The following is a 12,576-nucleotide window of genomic DNA, read 5'->3' as shown; positions in this document are numbered from 1 at the left end:
GGTACTATGACATATTCACTGATTAAGTAAGATGTTTCCCCAAAAATGTGTAAATTTTGACCATTATAATATTTACACTTTAACAGAAGATATTTAAAGACTTAAAAACAAACAAAAAACCTAATGCCCAGTGCATTGGAATTCTAATGAAACAGACTGTGGAGTTACTAATTTGTCTTGGGGGTCCTACCCAGTGTCCCCGTAATTCCTCCCATGGGGGTGGGGATAGCACTCTCCTCCACCTTTTGTGAGAGTTGATGGGGCAGAACTTTATAAAACCCCCAATCTAACAATTTTCTTTTTCTCTCTCTTCTATTTTTGTTTCCTAGGAACGAGTGGAATATCTCTTTCTCATCATTTTTACTGTGGAAGCATTTTTAAAAGTAATAGCCTATGGACTTCTCTTTCACCCTAATGCTTACCTCCGCAACGGGTGGAATTTACTAGATTTTATAATTGTGGTTGTAGGGTAAGTACAGCTACCCTTCTCTACTTCCTCCCCTCACCCCTGCCGCCAACCAATACATATCTCTCTTCCCTTTTGTGTTTATATCTCCTTTTGATCTGGTCACAGTGGCTCTGGGCTCAGGCAGAACAAGAGGACTTACTAAATATCTCTTTGAATTCAGACTTTCTCCAAAGCGAAAGGAGCCATTATCTAGGAACCTCCTCACCACTACTCCCACATGCACACACACAACACACACACCACACACACACACACACACTCACACACACACTCACACACACACTCACACACACACATGCATGCATGAGTTGAATGTGAGTGCTTTTGATGGAACCCAGGGTCCTTCATGCAACTTAGGACAGTCCTCTGCTTAAGGTGTTTTCTTCCATCTCCAACCACACCTGGCCTGACAGTGTCTCTGACCAATGTCCCTGCTGTGTCACTGAGCAGATTTAGTTCAGCTTGCCTGTGAGCATGCAGTCCCCGGGCCTGGTTGGGGCTGGCACACAAGCGCTGTGGATGCCCCCTCTCACCTCTGCAGTGAGCTTTGTTCTGTGGCCAAGGAACCAGGCTGCTCAAGACAGGTGGGTAAGAAGAAAACAGAGAACTATGAAGGACCAAGATGATGAGTAGCCAAACCCAAATCAAACACAGCCTCCCCTTGACATGCTGCTGGATTTTAGTATCAGATGAGGCAAAGTCAATATATGCTTTTTTAAAAAAAAAAAAAGCATTGCATGAAATCTTAAATAAAATTTAGAAGTGATCTCCTCATCGAGGAATTAGTAACTTCACAGAATGATTCTCAAGGAAATGTTTCTACCTAACAAGCCTACATCTGCTGTGTGAGATGTAACTTATTAGCACAAAGTGGTTGAGGTTCCTATGACTCGGCTGTTTTCTAAAGGGAGGGACCCTTTGCAGCAAGATTTCACTTTAAGAACTAGCTGGCTTCTTTGAGCCCATGGAGTGGTCAAGTTGTAGCCACCTTGTGTTTCCACTGCCTTGGAGTTCTGACGGGCTTCATTGTCAAGGTCAATATGTCATTTGGCTCTTACCCCAAGAAGCTATTTTCCTGAATCCTTTTGTGCTGTCCCAGTGAAGACCAAGGCCTCACAGTTTCTCCAGAGCACTCGCTGCTTGTGATCTCATGGGAGTGTCTGGTCTTTCCTGAAGGAAATAACACGGGGGGCAAATCGAGGTCAATTGGAAGTTATGTCCTTGTCTCTGGCCATCTGGATGGCTTGTGAGGGTTTGGAACTGTTTTAGAGTTTTTACTTTGTTGGCCTTTCTTGCCTGACCAATGAGTGACACACTTTGGCCACATTAACATCAGGGATATTTGGGTGACTTGAGGAGCACTAAAATCAGACTATTTGCCAGGAATATATCTGGTTCCAGAGGACTCGGAGTGAGGAGGCAGTTATACAAGAGATTTTGCCAGAATTTCATGCCAGAATGCACAACAAGTGACTCCACAAATGCCTTGAATTAACTCAGTAAAACATAGCAGAGGTCTTTAAGGTGGGTTGTTCCAAATGTCCCTGAATCCTTTTTAAATCCAGCATCTTTTGCAAGGCCTCAGTCTCCTGGGAACTTTTCAGACATGTGTGGAAAAGAGCCCCAGGCTGAGCTCGGGTGCTTCTGGGAGCCATGGAGAGACGAGGTATCTTGCTGGGACCAATTTTGTTTAGGCAAGGACGCTGCTTTCTCTCATGTTTATGAATGCATTGGAGTTGACCAGATACAACACCGTGCTCCATTCACGGCCTTAACTAGAGCACAAGAGGTGAGAACAGGCAGCACCGGTAGGCATCCAACAGGAGCCCTGGGATGGGGGAGCAGGTGCCGGCCACGCCTGCGCACTGGGCAACGCTGCTCATCTCCAGCTTGTTTAGATTCCCCTGCACCCCTTGTACTGCTTTTCCTTCTCACAACCACAGAAGGTGGACTTTTTGTGGGGCATCTAGATTCTGGTCACATCTCCCTGGGGTCTAGACCATGAGCCCAATGGAGAAAGGCAGGTATTCTCCCAAAAGACACCTATAGTTGACTCTAAGCCTTTTGCTCACCTTGTGGTTCAGCGTGACCCTTTGAGTTCTTCCCCATTAATATCACACGTGGCCATGTTTGGGACCTAGTTTCTCTTCTCCATGGGCACTGGTCCCGGGAGCTTTCCATCCAGTCTAAATCTCAGCCAATCCTACTGATTCAAAAAATGGCGCACATCCCCCCCACCCCCCACAGAAGGTATCTGCCGTGGGCAAACTACGGCCCGCGGGCCGGATCCAGCCCGTTTGAAATGAATAAAACTAAAAAAAAAAAAAAAGACCGTACCCTTTTATGTAATGATGCTTACTTTGAATTTATATTAGTTCACACAAACACTCCATCCATGCTTTTGCTCCGGCCCTCCGGTCCAGTTTAAGAACCCATTGTGGCCCTCGAGTCAAAAAGTTTGCCCACCCCTGGTATAGCTCAACCACCTCAGTTCAGCCGAGCCTCCCATTCCTACTGTCTTTACAGTATTAAATGGGTATCCCTGTTTCCCTTGCATCTCCTGGTAAATATCTGCTCTCCTTGGCACCCCCCACAGCTATTTAGGGGAAGGTCTCTCCTGCCTCCTTCAGGTCAGGAGAGTCTGCCTGGGGGTGCCCCCGGGGAGGGGAGTACCTGCCTGCTGCCGGAGGGCCAGGTCGAGAGCCGCTCTCTCACCTCTGCATTGCCCTTCCGGTGGCCTATGATGAGGCATTTCCTTCCTCCTACAGACCTGTCACATTTCCATCCTAAAGTGGGGTTAGCTCCTTGGTATGGTGGGAGATGCTGCTGCTGAGTGAACATGGAGAGGACTTCAGAGGCCTCTGTGAGCTACCCCGCCCCCAGCCTACCCTGAGAACTGGCGGCTCACAGTAGCTCCATCTGCTCCAGACATGCTCCGGCAGCCACAAAGGCTTCTGTCTCCCTCCTCATATGTTGGTCCTGCCTCACTGGGGCCTCTGGAGCCTCATTGCCCTGTTCTTTTAAAAGCTCTAATGTCCAGCTAAGGAACCACCAGACACACCTCCTACAGAAATCCACCCCCCCCCCCACACACACACACACAAAGCATCGGCATCTGAACCTAGCCCTTAGGACAGGTAGGCACCAAGCCTGGTCCCACCTTTACAGTGTCTAATGAGGAGAAACACAGCAGTCCCCACAGGCCAAGGCAAACATCCCCCAGGCCCGTCCCTGCATTTCCTGCATTTCCTAGCCCTTCAAAACTAAAGACAGACACTTAATAAAGAGTCTGCATCAAGTTGGAGCAGGGGTTAAAAGACAGGAAAGTTGTCTACTCTCTGCTCCCTTCACGGAATAATATATGGTGAACATCTTGTACTCTGATAAGCATATTGCTTTCTTTCAGGAAATACTAGCAACCACATCTGGTTTGGATTTGGAATGCTATCTGACCAACTTGTGAGCAGGTCTCCATTTCCATGATCTAGACTTCAGTGGAAAGAACATTTCTCTGTGGAGAAAGGAGCCCGCTCCCCCACCCTGGCAAACCACTGCCTGGGATTCCAGGCATCACCAGCTAACATGTGAAGCCGTCAGATGGCCAAGCCGAGCTGAAAGAATCATGGAGCACAGAGAGACTTTAGATGTGGTCTGGCCAGGGTCATCTAACTCCTTTTAGCTGCAGAACCCATTTTCAAACAAAGCCTTACTCAGAGGCCCAATGCAAAACACAGATCAAAGGGAGCCCACTGTTAAATATGGGGAAAGGATCCAGAACCCCAGTCATTCACCTCTGGCCTCGCTGCTGGAGATGCCCCCAAGGTTCCATGGAGCACAGTTTGAAAATCCTTAACCTAGACCAGCGGTCCTCAACCTGTGGGTCGCGACCCCTTTGGCGGTTGAACAATGCTTTCACAGGGGTTGCCTAAGGCCATCCTGCATATCAGATATTTACATTACGATTCATAACAGTAGCAACATTACAGTTATGAAGTAGCAACGAAAATAATTTTATGGTTGGGTCACAACATGAGGAATTGTATTTAAAGGGCCAGAAGGTTGAGAACCACTGACCTAGACCAACCTCATTGCTGGGCCCTGCCTGGATCTGAGCTTCTGCAAAGCTAAGCCTGCAGCTACAGCCTCCCATTTCCAGGTCCACTGCTCTAGGCGTGAGTTATTTAAGGCTTGAGTCTAGTCCTCAAAACAAAGTTGCCCTGGCCCTGAGTTCATGTCTGGTAAGGGAACCCAGTTTTCATACCTGGACTTCCTTCTTGACCCCAGACCCTGGCCCAGCACACTCTCCACTGGCAGTGAATCAGTAGTCATCTCAAGGTACAAAGGACAGAAATTTTCCCTGTTGTTCTTGGTTACCACAAAAAGTCTCAGTCCCCCATCCCATGTAGGCTGTGTCCTCTGATCTGCACCCTTCTCCCTCCACCCCACTCCTGAATCCTGCCCACTGTGCCCACTGTGCCCTCTGTTCCCCACAGTCCATCTCCACTCAGGGGCAGCAGACATTTCTGTAAATAGTCAGGTAACAGCTTTTTTGCTTCGTGAGCCCTGCAGTCTCTGTCCCAGCTGTTCAACTCTGTGGGGAGAACACAGCAATTATGTAAGGGGAGGGTGTGGCCGAATTCCAGTTAGACTTTATCTTCTGACCCCTCCTTTCACTTTCTGGCTTTAACCTGAGGGTCCTGCTCCCCTTGCAGTCTCTAGAGGTGGCCCATTTCCCTCCCAGATGCTTCATTCCACAGCCCAGAGGTCCGGAGAGTGGCCCAGATTTCCCCTTCTTTCTGCTTCCGACCACTGTTCCTCCCACTAAAATCCTCCACTTTTGATGTTTGTGTCATCGGACACTTCTGTGGCCCACATCTCCTATTGTTGTCCTTTACAGACCTTTGAGTCACTCCACATTCCTTGAGGAGTGAGCTCTTGGCTCACTCCCACTCTCCAGCACTCACTGCTCCGCTGCTGCCACCACCTTCCCCCCTCTGGGAGCTTCTTCCCTAGGGGTCCCGACTCCATCCTGTTTCAGCTGCGCACTCCCATGGTTATACCAATATCCCTGCCATTCCCTAATAACTACACCCTCCCTATAATCTCAAACCAAACATTCTACTCTAAGCGATACCACCATCTTTCCAGCTCACTCCCTCTAGCACTTACCTCCAACAATCCATTCGTCCTGCTGCATCTGTCTGCTCCTCCTCCCATCATGGGCACTCCTCCTTCCAACTGGCTTAGATGCCACATCCCATCACTATAATCCTTCACTTGCATTTATTCTCAACTTTTATTCCTCTCTTCATTTGTCTTGCTCACCAGTCCTGATCAAATCCAACTAGATGGAGATTTTTTGGTACCTGAAGCTGTGCCATTGAAAGGGGGAGAGACATATGCAAAGTGAAGCTAATGGGTCTCACTTTACACTTGTGACCACCAACCTCGAATAGGTCAACGGTGATTCCTGGCAACCATGCTACATGTTCCTACTCACTCTTCCACTTTCTCTATGATTCTTTAATGCCCTTGCCTTTCTCTTCAGTCTTCTAATACGTCCTCCCCTTTCACATTTTTAGCTACCCGTTTCCCTGGGAACACAGATGCAGTCAAAAGAGAATTTTCATGCATTCTCACAACTACATCTGTGCCCTATAATGTGCCTCCCAACCTGAATCATGATAAACCTCTCCACCTCTATATAAGGCCAGCATCCCTAAGTGTGCATTAGGTCCCATCCTGCCTACTGAAGGACATCGGTCCTTTGAGTAATTGTTCCCTCTGTGTCTGCATTGTCAAATTATCCATCTCTGTTAGATGAGTCCCATCACATTTAAAAATGTTATCGAATCTTCATTTAAAAACAAAACACTTGATTCCATACCCCCTCTGAAAACTACCATTTTCCTCTAATCCCTTTTATAGCAAAATTCCTCAAAGGAGTTGTACAGTAGCCACCAGGCACATGTGGCCATTCAGCACCTGAAATGTAGCTAATCTGAATTCAGATATGCTGTACATGTAAAATACACAGTAGAGTTAAAAGATTTAGAACAAAAGATAGAGTGACAACTATCTTATTTAAAATACTTATATTTATTACAAATAAAATATTTTGGTTACATTGGGTTACATAAATATATTGCCAAAGTTAATTTCACCTGTTTCTTTTTTACTTTTTTAATATGGCTACTAGAAAATTTAAATTATATATGTGGCTCACATTTGTGGCCTGTATCATATTTCTTTTGGACAGAGCTGTCCATTCTCCCTGTCTTTAGTGTTCCTCCTGTTCTCATATCTATTAGGTTTTTGTCCCCATCACTCTATCAAAACCTGTTTGCATGGTCTCATTGGTCTTCATATTACTAAATTCCATGGTCAGTGATCCATCCTTGTATCTGTAGCACTTGATGGTTAACCACTCTCTTCTCATGACCAGTTCTTTCACAGCCCACCATTCTATCTACTTGTCTCTTTTATTGGTTTCTCCTCTCCTTCACCCCTTGGTGTTGGAGCCCCAGGGTTAAGTCCTATCACATCTTCACTTTCTACACTAGCCTCCTAGGCCCGTGGTCGGCAAACCGCGGCTTGTGAGCCACATGCAGCTCTTTGGCCCCTTGAGTGTGGGTCTTCCACAAAATACCGCCACACTCAAGGGGCCAAAGAGCCGCATGTGGTTCGTGAGCTTCGGTTTGCCGAGCCGCAATTTTGCCGACCACTGTCCTAGGCAATCTCGTTGGATTTGACTTTAATACAGTCTACACAAGTATCAAGTGTTTGTCTCCAGCCTGGAGTCCCCACCCCCCAGAAGTCCACACCCAATAGAGCCTACTAAGACATCTATTCAGATGTCCAACTGGCAGCTCAAACTGCACAAAGTTCAAAATAGAACCCTAGATGTGCATCCCCCATACCTCATCCTTCCAGTTGCTCAGGCCCAAACTGTTGGAATGGTCTTGATTCTTCTGTTTTTCTCACAATTCACATCTGGTTTATCAGCCCATCTCATCACATCTTTCTTAAAATAAATACAGAATCCGACTATTTCTCATGACCTCCAACACCACCACCTGGTCTATGCCTCCCCACCTGGATTAACACAGCAGCCTGCCCTGGCCTTGTCCTACTACAGGCTATTCTTCCCACAGCATTAGAGTGATTCTTTTAAAACCTTAGTCAAATCATGTCACTCTCCTGCTCAAAACCTCCCAGTGCCTTCTGACTTAGAAAACCAGTAGGCCTCCCTGCTTCGTCTCCGCCTTCATCTCCCACTGTGTCCATTTACCTGCTTTGCACCAGCCACCCTGCCACTTGTTGTCCCTCTAACGTACTACCATGCTGCTCCCTCAGGCCCTTTGCACCGACTGTCCCTCTGCCTTTTCCCATAGCTCTGCGTCCACTCCTGCACTTTCTTTAGGTCTCTGCTCACATGTTAGCCTAGAAGCGAGTTCCTTTCTTAGCCTTTTGATGTCAAACAGGAAGGCTCCCACCCTGGCCCCTCCAGACCCCCCTTCATTGCTGCATTTATCACTCTGTAAGTCTGATATACATTTATTGATTATTTGGTTTATTGTCTGACACCTTCACTAGAATGTAAGCTCCAAGAGGGGGTAATGACTGTCTATTTTGCTGTGGCCTTGATGTCTAGAACATTACCAGGTGCATAGGTGTTCGCATTTGTTGGAGGGATGGACATACAAGCAGAGACACAGAGCAGCAGGGCTGCAATTTCCATGTCTTGGTTACATGCCTTACTGTGTGGTATTGCTCCTGCTGGAAACTTACTCATTTGATCATTTATTCACTTGTTCATCATATTTCCTTTGAACATCTGTTGTGCCGGCACAAAGTAGATTTCTTTGGGATCATTTATTTGCACCCAGGTACAAATCAAATAGATGGGGAGGAGAAAGAATGTGGTTCCAGGCCACATGAGGACAGCAGCTAGGGTATCACGGAGGGGCCAAAGGGCACCGCAAGGGGACAGGGGGCCTGGCAGAAAACTTCATTTGCTTTTCACTCTGTCTAGGGCTGCCCAGCTCACAGAGCCAGATGTGTTTTCACAGCTTTATGATGGCAAAGGGCCTGCCTGTGGCCTCACACAGACTTCTCTATGCAGTGGCTATGCCCTGTATACCCACATGATGCATTATCACCTTCCGATGGCACAGTCCCTCCTGGGCACATACCTCAGCACTTGCTCCTGAGGTGGAGATGGTCACAAACTGCTCTCCCAGGCCTCCTTCCGAGAATTCAGAGCCCAGCTGAGCAAAGAAACACTGTCTGACAGTTCCTTCTCTCCTTCCTCTCTTTTAGGCTTTTTAGTGCAATTTTAGAACAAGCAACCAAAGCTGACGGGGCAAATGCTCTAGGAGGGAAAGGGGCTGGATTTGATGTGAAGGCGCTGAGGGCGTTCCGCGTGCTGCGCCCCTTGCGGCTGGTGTCCGGAGTTCCAAGTAAGTAGAGCCATTCTTCTTATGTTGTCAACACCCTCCACTTTCCTTCGCAAATTGCCAAGAGCACTTTGCAAAGGAACCTGATTTCCCAATAAATGGAGGTTTTGCCTAAATGAGATCCTTTGCTTTTAAAAACCCAGCTCTGATGTGAGTCCATTAAAACACACTGTGGTCCAGCTCCTGTAAATACTTGGGGAAAAAACAAAAGCACTCACAGCCAAATGAGGACAAGCCTGCACAGACCAAAGAGTCTTGTGGCCAGCTGAGCAGCCCTGCCAGGCTCTGGGCTGGGAATTTAAATACATTTGTGGCAAAAGTGCCAGGTGAGCAGAGACAGCTAATCCCCAAGGCTCACAGGGTATTTGAACCAATGGGATTAACTCTACTCTCTGTATTTTGCCAAAGAACAATCAGAAAAGCACCAGTGGATGTTCTAAAAGTTTAATTTTGCCATTTCTTCCAGTTCCTCCTCCTTTCATGTCAAATGAGGCATCTCTGGCCTCAGAAGCCCTATTAATGGACCCCGCCTGTCATAATGAGAACTGGTTTCACCCAAGGAGTGGAGGGTGTTCAGTAATCTCAAACAAGCAGAGGGCGTTAGGGAGATATTGTCCATCAGGACACCAGTCACATGGACAGCCCCCTCCACGGTGCCCCCAGAATTCTGTCCCATTGGGGATGAGGCTCAGGCACTGAACACAGCAGCTTCGGGCACCTGCATCAGCTCCAGCAAACCCAGCCCATGTTGCTCCTGGGGGCTAAATCAGCTTTCGGGGAGCTTCTCCTTCTTCTCCTTGCTTGATTTGTGGTATCTGAGCATAATTCTGGACTTGTTTGCAGAGAGTTTACACTCTCAAGTCAGCTCCATCAGATCTGGCTCAAGACTTAAGGCAGAGGGGGTCCCTATGACCAAGCTGGAAGCAAACTAGTTTGGGGGTGGGGGCAGGGTCAGCAAAACAAAGAGGTCCTCTGAGCACCCAGCCTTTACCACCTACCCCGGGGACAGAGCACTTGGTGACATTATGCTGCCTGTGGTATATCTTAGAGTCATAAAACCATAGAAATGTGAAGGACCTCATATTAACCTGTTCAGTCCTTTATTTGTTTGTTTGTTTTTTCTATTTTTTTGTTCAGTCCTTTTTGTACATGCATAGAATAGTGAAGAGATTGTCTCCAAGTAACTTAACCAGCAGCAGAGCATGGCTAGGACCAGGTCTCCCAACTTTCTAACCAGCTCTTTCCTACCACACCCCAAGACCTCCGGTAAAGAATTAACTGTTGATTGTCTTAGACTTGTACACATATATCCTGTCTCTTCAATTACATTATAAGTCCCTTGAAGCCCAGAACTGTGCCTGATATTGTCTCTGATTCCTGCACAATGTCTAAATAGTCTCTGCGCAAGGCAGGGCAGTTTACTTGGTAAATGAAGCAAGAATTGGATTGTTGTCTTTGCAGTGAGGCCCCCTGGGCAAGGCTTGTGGCCTGTCTTAAACTGGACATAGAGCTAAATCACACAAACACATGCAGAACAGATTCTTTCTATGTGGCCTTAAACACTGGGGCATGTAGGGATAAAAACATTATATATGACTCCCAAGACCCAATTCCCCTTTTCTGAAGCTTGAATTATTTAGGTTTTCTTTGTCAACAGCCATATCTCAGTAGACCAAAATCAAGGGTGAGAAGGCAGGGTGAGAATGGCTTTGAACATGACTTTAAGGAGCTTATCATGAAGGTGCAGCCAACGTGTCAGTGATATGAATCATACATTGATTCCAAACTTTAGCTAAACAAGCTACAATGGACATAATGACTCACTGTTGTGTATGTGCTTATTAGGGGCCCACAATTTCAGAGCATTGTGGTGTGTATGAGGACATATCATAAAGAATAAAGATGGCCCTAGCCGGTTTGGCTCAGTGGATAGAGCATTGGCCTGCAGACCAAAGGGTCCTGAGTTCAATTCTGGTCAAGGGCATGTACCTTGGTTGCAGGCTTCTTCCCAGCCCGAGCCCTGGTTGGGGCTTATACAGGAGACAACCAATCGATGTGTTTCTCTCACATCAGTGTTTCTCTCTCTTTCCCTCTCTCTCCCACTCTCCCTAAAAATCAATGGAAAAATATCCTTGGGTGAGGATTAACAAAAACAACAACAACAAAAGAATAAATATGGTTCTGTCACTTGAGGAATATGATAGTCTAATAAAGAGGATATCAGTCAGCTTTTACTGCAGGAACAAACAATCCCAAACTCACAGTGACTTAAAAAGGAACACATGTACCTGGCTCGTGGTACGCAAGGATGTTGGCCAGCTGAGCTGTGCTGGGCTCACCGGGTTCTGCGTGCCGTCTGGTTGCAGCCCAGCCTGAAGAAGCGTCCAGCATGCAGGCCATGTTGTTCTCGTGGCAGAGGGCAGACAAACACTCACAGAGGGGGCAGAAAGCTAAACCACACAAGCGTATTTTGTTTTTGTTCAAATATGGCTTATCTCACAGCTGCTCACATTCCCATAGCCAAAGCAAGTTACATGGCCATCGTTGTCCTAAAGATAATGGGACAAAGAAATATATCGTACTTACAGAGAAGCATGGGGGAATAATTGTGAACAAGTAGTACAATCTGTCACAAAGGGATTGAGGAGAGTGTTATTAACAGAAATAGTTACACTAATTACTCTAGTACAGAGATTTGTAATTAGAGATGCATATGGCTGAGAACCCTCATGCTTTAGTGCATGAAAAGGGAGAATTTGATAGAGTAGTGGGGGCTCCACTGTAGAAGAAACTTCCGTACAAAGGTGTCTTGTCTCCACCTGCGTTTGCATAATGGTGGAACTGTACTGTGGTCAGGAAGAGGTAACACTTTTTGGAATTCTCTCATCAGGAAGATGAAGGCATGATAAAGCCCCTCAAATCCAAGGCCCTGGTTTTACCTGTCATGCAGCTCAGGGAGCTATTTTTTGTCATTAAAGATGATGGCACTGAGATGGTTTTGCAGTGTGGGCAGCCTTGCAGGTGACTCCATGCTTATGCATGGCAGTAACAACTGTGTCTTGTTTTCTGTAGGTCACCAATAAAAAGAGAATGGATCTGTTTTGAGCTTAAAGAAAGTGCCAATCCAGCTTTCCACCCTTTCTCAGTGGAATAGTGTCTGTGTGACTTTTTGATAAAGTATGTAGCCCAAGGTGAAGAGGTGCACTGTACTAGTTTAGTTGATATCATCTAGGAAAATATCAGCAATATCTCTTATACTACAAACCTAGACAAATGCCTCCTTCTCCCATTTCTCATAACTTAAGGTTGTCTCCTTTTATACTTCAGCAAAACTCTTAAAAAAAAAAAACCCACAGTTGCCTTTATCTGTTATCTCCAATTCTCATCTTTCCATTCTCTCTTGAATCCAGTGCAGTCGGGCTTTCTCCCTCGCTTCTGCGCCAAACATCTCTGCTGAGGCCCCTGCGACTTCCATGTTACAGAGTCTGGTGATCACTTGTCTGGTGCAGTTTTGCTTGATCTATCGGCAGCTTATCTCTGACCCACTGGGATCACTAGGCTTTGGGAATACTGTCGTTTCTTAGTTGTGCCCTTGCTTCACTTGTTTTTCCTTCTCGGGCATTCGAGGAAATCATGACTGCGATCCTG

General features: G+C 46.6%; 1 protein-coding gene across 1 annotated transcript in view; it reads left to right on the top strand.

Moving 5' to 3' along the window:
- Window positions 1-330: 330 nt before the first annotated feature.
- CACNA1C (calcium channel, voltage-dependent, L type, alpha 1C subunit) overlaps window positions 331-12,576 on the top strand; it is a 231,694-nt gene continuing 219,448 nt past the window's right edge. Inside the window, exons 1-2 of the mRNA XM_014539424.1 lie at window positions 331-469; window positions 8,792-8,931. The gene's annotated coding sequence lies outside the window, so the exon portion shown is untranslated. The remainder of the gene's footprint in view (window positions 470-8,791; window positions 8,932-12,576) is intronic.

Source organism: Myotis brandtii, unplaced genomic scaffold (genome assembly GCF_000412655.1).
Source record: "Myotis brandtii unplaced genomic scaffold, ASM41265v1 scaffold216, whole genome shotgun sequence".
NCBI lineage: Eukaryota > Metazoa > Chordata > Mammalia > Chiroptera > Vespertilionidae > Myotis > Myotis brandtii.
Note: the sequence above shows the minus strand (reverse complement) of the source record. Positions and strands in the feature narration are given on the sequence as shown.